This window comes from Chiloscyllium plagiosum, chromosome 14 (genome assembly GCF_004010195.1).
Source record: "Chiloscyllium plagiosum isolate BGI_BamShark_2017 chromosome 14, ASM401019v2, whole genome shotgun sequence".
Taxonomy (NCBI): domain Eukaryota; kingdom Metazoa; phylum Chordata; class Chondrichthyes; order Orectolobiformes; family Hemiscylliidae; genus Chiloscyllium; species Chiloscyllium plagiosum.
This window is the reverse complement of record NC_057723.1, coordinates 53,999,867-54,008,465: the sequence shown is the minus strand read 5'-3', so window position 1 is coordinate 54,008,465 and position 8,599 is coordinate 53,999,867.

Below are 8,599 nucleotides of genomic sequence, written 5' to 3'. Positions count from 1 at the left end.
GTTTTAAAACTGAATGGAACTGCTGTAGAAACTGCCTCCTGGAAGACCTTGGGGGCAGTTTCAACATTAGGAATTTTAAGCACTGTGAAATAGTTTCAGGAAGTACTTCTGAGATACAAATGCACTTTTATATTTTCTTTCCCTGCCCATTTAAGTAAGCATTCCACCGTTCACCGCATCATTAGTCTTTGTGACTTTCCTTTTTGTGAATTCATGAACTAACCAAGTCATTTTATTTCTAATGCTTCTCTCCCATTATCCACCCGGCAGTTTAGTTCCATTTTGTCCTATCTAGTCATAGCTAGAGTATCACCAGCAACAGCTTCTGGGCTCCAGCTATCAGACCTTTTGTTCCTTCCAATGACCAACTACCGCATCACATTGGTTGTTTGTTGGTAACTCACTGGAGGAACAACATTAAGATTAACTGAGTCTCACATCACCATCGTCTGGGCAGGTTATTGGTTCAACTATGGTTTAAAAATCAACACAACTGCTCCTGCAGGCCTGTCTCACCCTGACATCATTCAATCTACTTACACTGTCTACCCTCAACCTTCTGAGAGTCAAAAACACTGAAAATAAAGCTAAGGTTAACTCTGAAAAAATGTCCAGGAAACTCTTCTTCAACCCTCAAAGTCAAACAAATGTACAGTACAGAGACCATAGTGACTCTCAAGGCCAGCTATCCCAGCTGCTTTCTTTAACTCAAGCTTTCTTTCACTTGCATGAATACTTCCAGCTCCATTTTAAATGCTTGCAGGGAATTCACATATTGATATCTTAACAGCCATTAGAGTCTGAGCTAGTACTTTCTGGATCCTAATCTAAATGGGTTGATAATGGGATTACACAAATTAAGACTGTTTTCTCTAGAATTTAGAAGGTTACGGGCTGATCTGATTGAAGTCTTCAAAATATTTACAAGATTGGGAAGATGAAAATAATCTACTTGGGGCGGCACAGTGATTAGCACTACTGCCCCACAACACCAGGGTCCCAGGTTCGATCCCAGCCTCAGGTGACTGTCTGTGTGGCGTTTGCACATTCTCCCCATGTCTGCGTGGGTTTCCTCCGGGTGCTCCAGTTTCCTCCCACAGTCCAAAGATGTGCAGGTCAGGTGAATTGGTCATGCTAAATTGCCCATAGCGTTAGGTGCATTAGTCAGAGGGGTCTGGGTAGGTTACTCTTCGGAGGGTTAGTGTGGACTTGTTGGGCCGAAGGGGCTGTTTCCATGTTGTAGGGAATCTAATCTACTTCAACTAATTGGTTTTAGAACAAGGGATATAGTCCAAGAATTAGGACCAGACTGTTAATGAGAGAATTTAGTAAGCACATTTATACACCACGAGTGGTAGATGTTTGGAACACACTTTCACAAATGGAAGTGGATGCTGAACCGATTCTTAATTTTAAATGGGAGATAGGTAAATGTTTGCAAGCAAAAGTTATTAAGGGATATAGGTCTGTTGGACAACGCATGGCCAGAGGTGGCTGCCCGTGGATTTTTAATTTGCATAAATATGGTGAAGATATTTAGCTGCAGTAACAAAATTAGCTTGCTGAGTTCAGAATTAAAGTAAGATCATAAGTTATGATAATGGTAACTTTGAAAATAAGATAAATCCAAGGTAACATTATCCAGGCAAAACAAAGCATGTTATGGGGAATTCTGTACAAACCCGCAGCTGCAGATGTCTGTAAGAGGTAGTCTGATAAGAGATGTCTGGGAATAGACAGCCTGAAGTTTTTAGTTTAGCAGGAATTAAAAGAAAAATATGATCCCACAATAAGGTAAAGGATGAGCAAGATATTGTCTTGCAAAACCCAATAAGTTCAGACAAGTTCATTAAGCTGTGAAAGTGATCGAGTTTCAGTCTTATCAGTAGAATAGATGTTACCTTATATAAAACTGTTAATGTAGAAATGTTTAGAATAGAGTCAGTAACTTTCATCTTAGAAGACAGCACATGACTAGAAGGGGTTTTAGTTGTAGCTGCAAGATAGAGAGACAGTGTTTGCCGAACCTTCCAAAGTCAGATGGGACAGAAACTGCTCGTAACTCATTGGCTAAATAATTCTAACACTAAGTATAACCAGATAACTTTATATAACTAAGCATATATTAGAAGTGATATTATGAATTTAATGATTTGGAGGCGCCAGTATAGGGCTAAATTCACGCAAGTTTATAAACAGGTTTATTTGGAAGCACTAGCTTTTGAAGCGCTGCTCCTTCATCAGACAACCGCCTAATGAAGGAGCACTAGCTCCGAAAGCACAAAAGAGGTTGAAGGGCATAGTACATGTTATAGGAACTGGTGTCGGCCATTCACCCCTTTCAGCCTGTTCCACCATTCAGTGAGATCATGACTGATCTGTGGCCTGATTGCACATAGTTGCCTTTGACCCTGTTGGGAGAGGTGTCAAAGAGCAGTCTCCATTCCGGTGTCCAGCAGCACAAGTTGACGTTTATTCCAGAGCTCTTTTATCACACATGTGGGAGAGGCCAGACACCCCTCCAGATCTGGCTTTCACGTGGAACACAGTTGCCCCCTTAATTACGGATCCGCTTGGAAGAGAGGTCAGTGGCATTCTGGCTTCCCTGCTGAATACTGTATTTTTATAGATTGCTACAATAATTACATGCAACATTTGATGTCATTGTTCCATCCCCTTAATCTATACATCTGATCCTGTAAAATACCTGAGCAGTGATGGATAGCCCTAGGTTCCCCATGCTCTTGTGATGTTTACCAGACATCATTGTCCTCAGACTTTGAGATCTTATGATTTGCCCCATTAACTTACATTTCAATGTTAATGGTTAAACTTTTTCTCAAACATTTGCCAGACCTACTTATGTCTAAGGACTGTTCAAATTATGTTATTCATTGCTATTCTTATCAAATTCTGATACTTATTTTCTGTTACTAATCACAGGAGATACGGGATGACGCTAATTCCTATGAATTGCCATTAAATTCATAGTTAAAAGTCACACAATGTCAGGTTGTAATCCAACAGGTTTATTTGGAAGCACTAAGATGCTGCCTGACCTGCTGCGCTTTTCCAGCAACACATTTCCTTCAACCTCTTTTGCCTATTTTAATCAAATAATAAAATTGCTTCTGGATCAAATCTAATTTTCTCTCTATTTTAAAAAATAGCCCAGATCAGATTTGCCTAAAGCACATCTCAGAATGATAGCCTTCAGTTTCCAAAGTCTATCCTGATGACAAAGAACATATCAAATGATTCTCCTCTTCGCTTCAATATTCTTTGCCATGTGAAGGGAATGTATAGATGTGGCTGAACCAAAGCCTTTCAGAGGCAAGAAATGTACTCCTTTCATATTTATCATGGTTATGCATTTATATGACTTACTTTCATAGCAGCGCTGCAACACTCATGGAACTGCAATGTTGAGAGATTCTCAGGTCCTTCTCCCAAGGAGCTGTATGAATGCACCAAATTATTTTAGCCCAAAAGCAACATTTTTAGCAGCATTGAAAAACATCTAGCATATGCAGTCTTTACTGATTGTTACCCTGACGTGTTGAATCCAACCATTAACTTTAAAACAATCAATGGACCTAAAACAGGTACCTGTGTATCTGAACTAATATTAGACAAATCGGCAGCCATTAATTATCTTTGTGAAAATAACTAATTTGTTATGCAACCAAAGATACATGGTTCAACAGTCAATGTTTATTAATTAACCTATTCAGTCATATGACGGCTCAGGCAAAAACACATGATCCTGAGTAAATATCATTCTCAAATACAGGGACAGCTGATGATAACTAATATCTGCCCACCAATGCAACCTTACTTAGTATACCATGTAAATAGTAATTTGCTGAGAGAGAAAATAACGATACATTTTGAGAACATCTTTCATATTCTTTAGATTTATATTGTAACTTTCACATAATAAAAATGCCACAATAAGAGTTTTGCAAATGTATGATCAAACCAAAGCAGAAAAAAAGGAGATTTTAACAGAATAAAAATGAAGAATGGAATTTGAAGAGTTTAATGGAATTAATTTCTGAGCTCTGGTAACTCAAAAGCACTGTTGTTATCAGTGAATGCACAAGAGACCAGAGTCAAGTCAACAAGTATTACTGGGCTTTTAGCAATACAGAACATTACAGATCTATAGGGCTGAGGCCATGAAAGAATTTAAATAATAGGATGAGAATTTTAAATTTAAGAAATAAGGGGCTGAGAATCAAGTTAATTAGAACAGAGTGTGATGGATACATAAGGTTGCTGTAGAATAAAATATGAACAGCAGGTTTTTGGAATGAATCAAGATATAAGGAAAATGGAGTATGGGTGAGCAGCCAAGAGAGTATTGGAGGTGGGGTCCAATGTGAAAGCACAGATGATGGTATCAATTGTAGATGGACCAAGATAGGAGAACAAAATGAGAGATATTATGAAGATAGAGTTCATAAAATTATCCAGCACAGAATAAGAATCCATATTGCCAATTGAGTCTGTGCTAGCTCTTTGATAGAGCTATCTCAGTCCCACTTAACTCTGAGTGTATTTACCAAGTCTGTTTTTTAAAAAATTGCAATTGAAGCCACTTCGCCTCCCACTATCATTTCCAGGTCATCACTGAATATTGTTGAGTATATTCTTAGTCTGTTGAATTTGCTACATAATCTAATTCTCAGTGCCTCTTGGTCCTAATTTGGTGCAGAAATGTTTTCTCATCAAGCTAGGGCAGCATAGTGGCTCAGTGGTTAGTACTGCTATGTCACAATGCCAGGGACCTGGGCTCAATACCAGCCTTAGGGGATTGTCTGTGTGGAGTTTGCACATTTGCCCCATGTCCGTGTGGGTTTCCTCCCACAGTCCAAAAGACATGCAGGCCAGTTGTATTGGCCATACTATATTGCCCACAGTGTAGGTTATCAGTCAGGGGAATGGTGCTTGGTGGGTTACACTTCAGAGGGTCGGTGTGGACTTGTTGGGCTGAAGGGCCTGTCCCGACACTGTAGGGATTTGAATTCTGAAGTCTTTTTTGTTGCCAATCATTTCAAATCTATTCCCTCTGGGTACTGATTCTTTTATCACTTATACAATCAGAGAGTTATAGATCCTATGATCCAACCCTTCTGGGCCAACTAGATATCCAGCATTTGGACCATATCTCTCTTAACGTTTCTTATTCAGGCACCCATCCAGGCACCTTTGAATGTTGTATTGTACCCACCTCCACTAGCAGCTTGTTCCATACATGTACTACATACATGCAAAATGTTGCCCCTCAGGTCACTTTCAAATCTTTCCCCTCTCACCTTAAACCAAAGCCCTTTAGGAGAAAAGATCTTGACTATTCACCTATCCATGCCCCTTATGATTTTATAAACCTCTATAAGGTCACACTTCAGCCTCTGATGCTACAGGGAAAATAGCCTCAACCTATTCAGACTCTCCCTATAGCTCAAAACTTCCAATGGTAGCAACATCCTTGTTAAACTTTAAAGGGTGCAGAAAAGATTTACAACATCCTTCCCATAGCAGGAAGGCCAGAATTGAATTCTGTATTCTAAAAGTGGCCTCACCAATGTCCTTACAGCCATAAAATGACACCCCAACTCCTATACTCAATACACTGACCAATGGAGGCAAGCATGCTAAATGCCTTCTTCACCACCTTATACACCTATGACTCCACTTTCAAGGAACTGTGCACCTGCACCCAGGAATCTCTGTTGGGAAACACTCCCAAAAGCCATTAACTGTAAATGTACTGTCCTGGTTTGCCTTACCAAAATGCACCACCTCACATTTATCTAAATTAAACTCCATCTGCTACTCCTCAGCCTATTGGCCCATCTGATCAAGGTCCCATCATATGCTGACATAACTTTTTTCACTATCCTCTACACCACCAATTTTGGTGTCATCTGAAAACTTACTAACTGTACCACATAATCATATCCAAATCATGTAAGTGATAAATATCAGTGGATCCAGCACCAATCCTTATGGCACTCTGCTGGTCATAGGACTCCAGTCCAAAAATCAACCCTCTACCACCACCCTCCATCTCTTAACTTCAAGTCAATCTTATATCCAAATGGCTAGCTCCCCCTGGATCCTATATGATCTAACTTTACTAGCAAGTCTATTATGTGGAACTTTATCAAATGCCTTGCATTATAGACATCTACTACTCTGCCTTCAATCTTCTTTGTCACCTTTTCAAAAACCTCAAGTTAGTGAGGCATGATTTCCCATGCACCAAGCCAGGTTGACTCTTTCTAATCAGTCCTTGCCTTTCCAAATACATGTAAATCCGGTCATAGAGTTAAAGAGATGTACAGCACAGAAACAGACACTTCGGTCCAACTCATCCATACTAACCAGTTACGCTAAATTAATCTAGTCTCATTTGCCAGCACTTGGCCCATATCCCTCTAAATCCTTCCTATTCATGTACCCATCCAGATATCCTTTAAGTATTGAAATTGTACCAACCTTCACCACTTCCTCTAGCAGTTCATTCAATACACACACCACCCTCTGAAAAAGTTGCCTCTTAGGTCTCTTTTAAGTCGTTCCCCTTTCAGACTAAACTTACGCCCTCTATTTCCAGACTCCCCCATCCCAGGGGAAATACTTGGTCTATTTACCCTTTCTATGCCCCTCATCATTTATAAACCATATAAGGTCACTCCTCAGCTTCTGACACTCCAAGGAAAACAGCCTCAGCTTATCCCTCTAGCTCAAATCCTCCAACCCTGGCAACATCCTTGCAAGTCTTTTCTGAACCCTTTCAGGTTTCACAACATCCTTCCTATGGGGGTGGGGGTGTGTGTAGAAATGCACACAATATTCCAAAAGTGGCTTAACAAATGTTCTGTACACCTGCAACATGACCTCCCAACTTCTATACTCATTGCTCTGACCAATAAAGGAAAGCATACTAGACACCTTCTTCACTAACCTATCTACCTGCAACTCCACTTTCAAGGAGCTATGAACCTGCACTCCAAGGTCTCTTTGTTCAGCAACACTCCCTAGGACCTTACCATTAAGTGTATACATCCTGCTAAGATTTGCTTTTCCAAAATGCAGTACTTCACATTTATCTCAACTCGACCTGGCACTCCTCGGTCCATCGGCCCTTCTGATCAAGACCCTGTTGTATTTGGAGGTAACCTTTTTCAATGTCCACTACACCTCCTATTTTAGTATCATCTGCAAACCTACTAACTATACCTCCTATGTTCACATCCAAATCACTTATATAAATGACAAAAAGTAGTAGACCAAGCACTGATCCTTGTGGCACACCACTGGTCACAAGCTTCCAGTCTGAAAAGCAACCCTCTACCACTTATGCCTGAAACTTCGATTCTCCTGCTCTTGGGATGCTGCCTGGCCTGCTGTGTTTTTCCAGCACCACATTTTTCAACTCTACCACTCTCCGACCTCTACCTTCAATAGTCTGATAACAAGATGGTGGTGATAATCGTTCATGTTCCACAATGCCTGCAAGGTTAATTGAACCCAACTGGGAGAATAAATGAATAAACTACTTTCATTTACCTCATTGGGTCAATTACTGTTTTCCAAATCAATCAATTATTAACACCAGCGAAAAGTGGTACCTTCATGACAAGTGAGTTTTATCTAATTTCGTGTACTTAACACCTGTTATTTGCTTATTCGTAATTCATCAAGTCCGAAGTGTTAACTGTGGCCGGTTTATAAACTTGATTACGATAGACAAGAGTAAGTGCTAATACACAAAGTGTAAAAGAACAGAAATAAACAAACGAGGTGTGTTGAAAAGTGTTAGCAGGAGAAGAAACATTAACAAAATATCTGATTTTTACTGTGGCTATTTATTGGTCTGATTTCTAGCCTGGGAGAGTGTAGCAATGAAAGAATTTGGCACACGGAGCGGTTACTTTGAAGGTATGTTAATAAAAATAATTAAAGAACACAACGTGCACGACGTGTGGTACGTGACTTAGTCCATTTTTTCCATTTAAAGCGGACTGTGCAGTTCAGGTTTTTAAAGTTAAATATTCACTTCGCGTGTTAGTTCTATTGTGTATATTACATAAGTAACCAAAATTAAATAAATTGGAAGATTGCTATTATTTTTTTATATCTTTAAAATAACATTGCTGAAAAACACTGAGGCTAGGAAATGGAGTCCGTCAAGAATAAATCTTTGGATCTCTCCATTTCCGAAACCCCTCTACTCTTTGCTAATACCACAACTGTGGGAATCTACTCCCATATCTGAGATGCGGACTCTAATTTACCTCTCCGTTACAATTCTTTACTTTCCTCCTGTTTCTATCGTCAACTTATCTGAGTGACATTGAATGAGGTGGGCTTTAATCTAAAGAACAGCAAAACTCTTATCACTGGACAAACATCTGCAGACTATGGTTATGAGTTCAGCCAGTTGGCTTGTTCTTAACCTCTGTCTCATTCACCAAACTTATTACAGGGCGGTTCAGTCCATCATGTTCGCATGGGTTAAGGTTTTGACCTTTGGCAAACCCTGCCTGTGATATTTGAATAACAAGTCATCTAATGCTTCATTGCA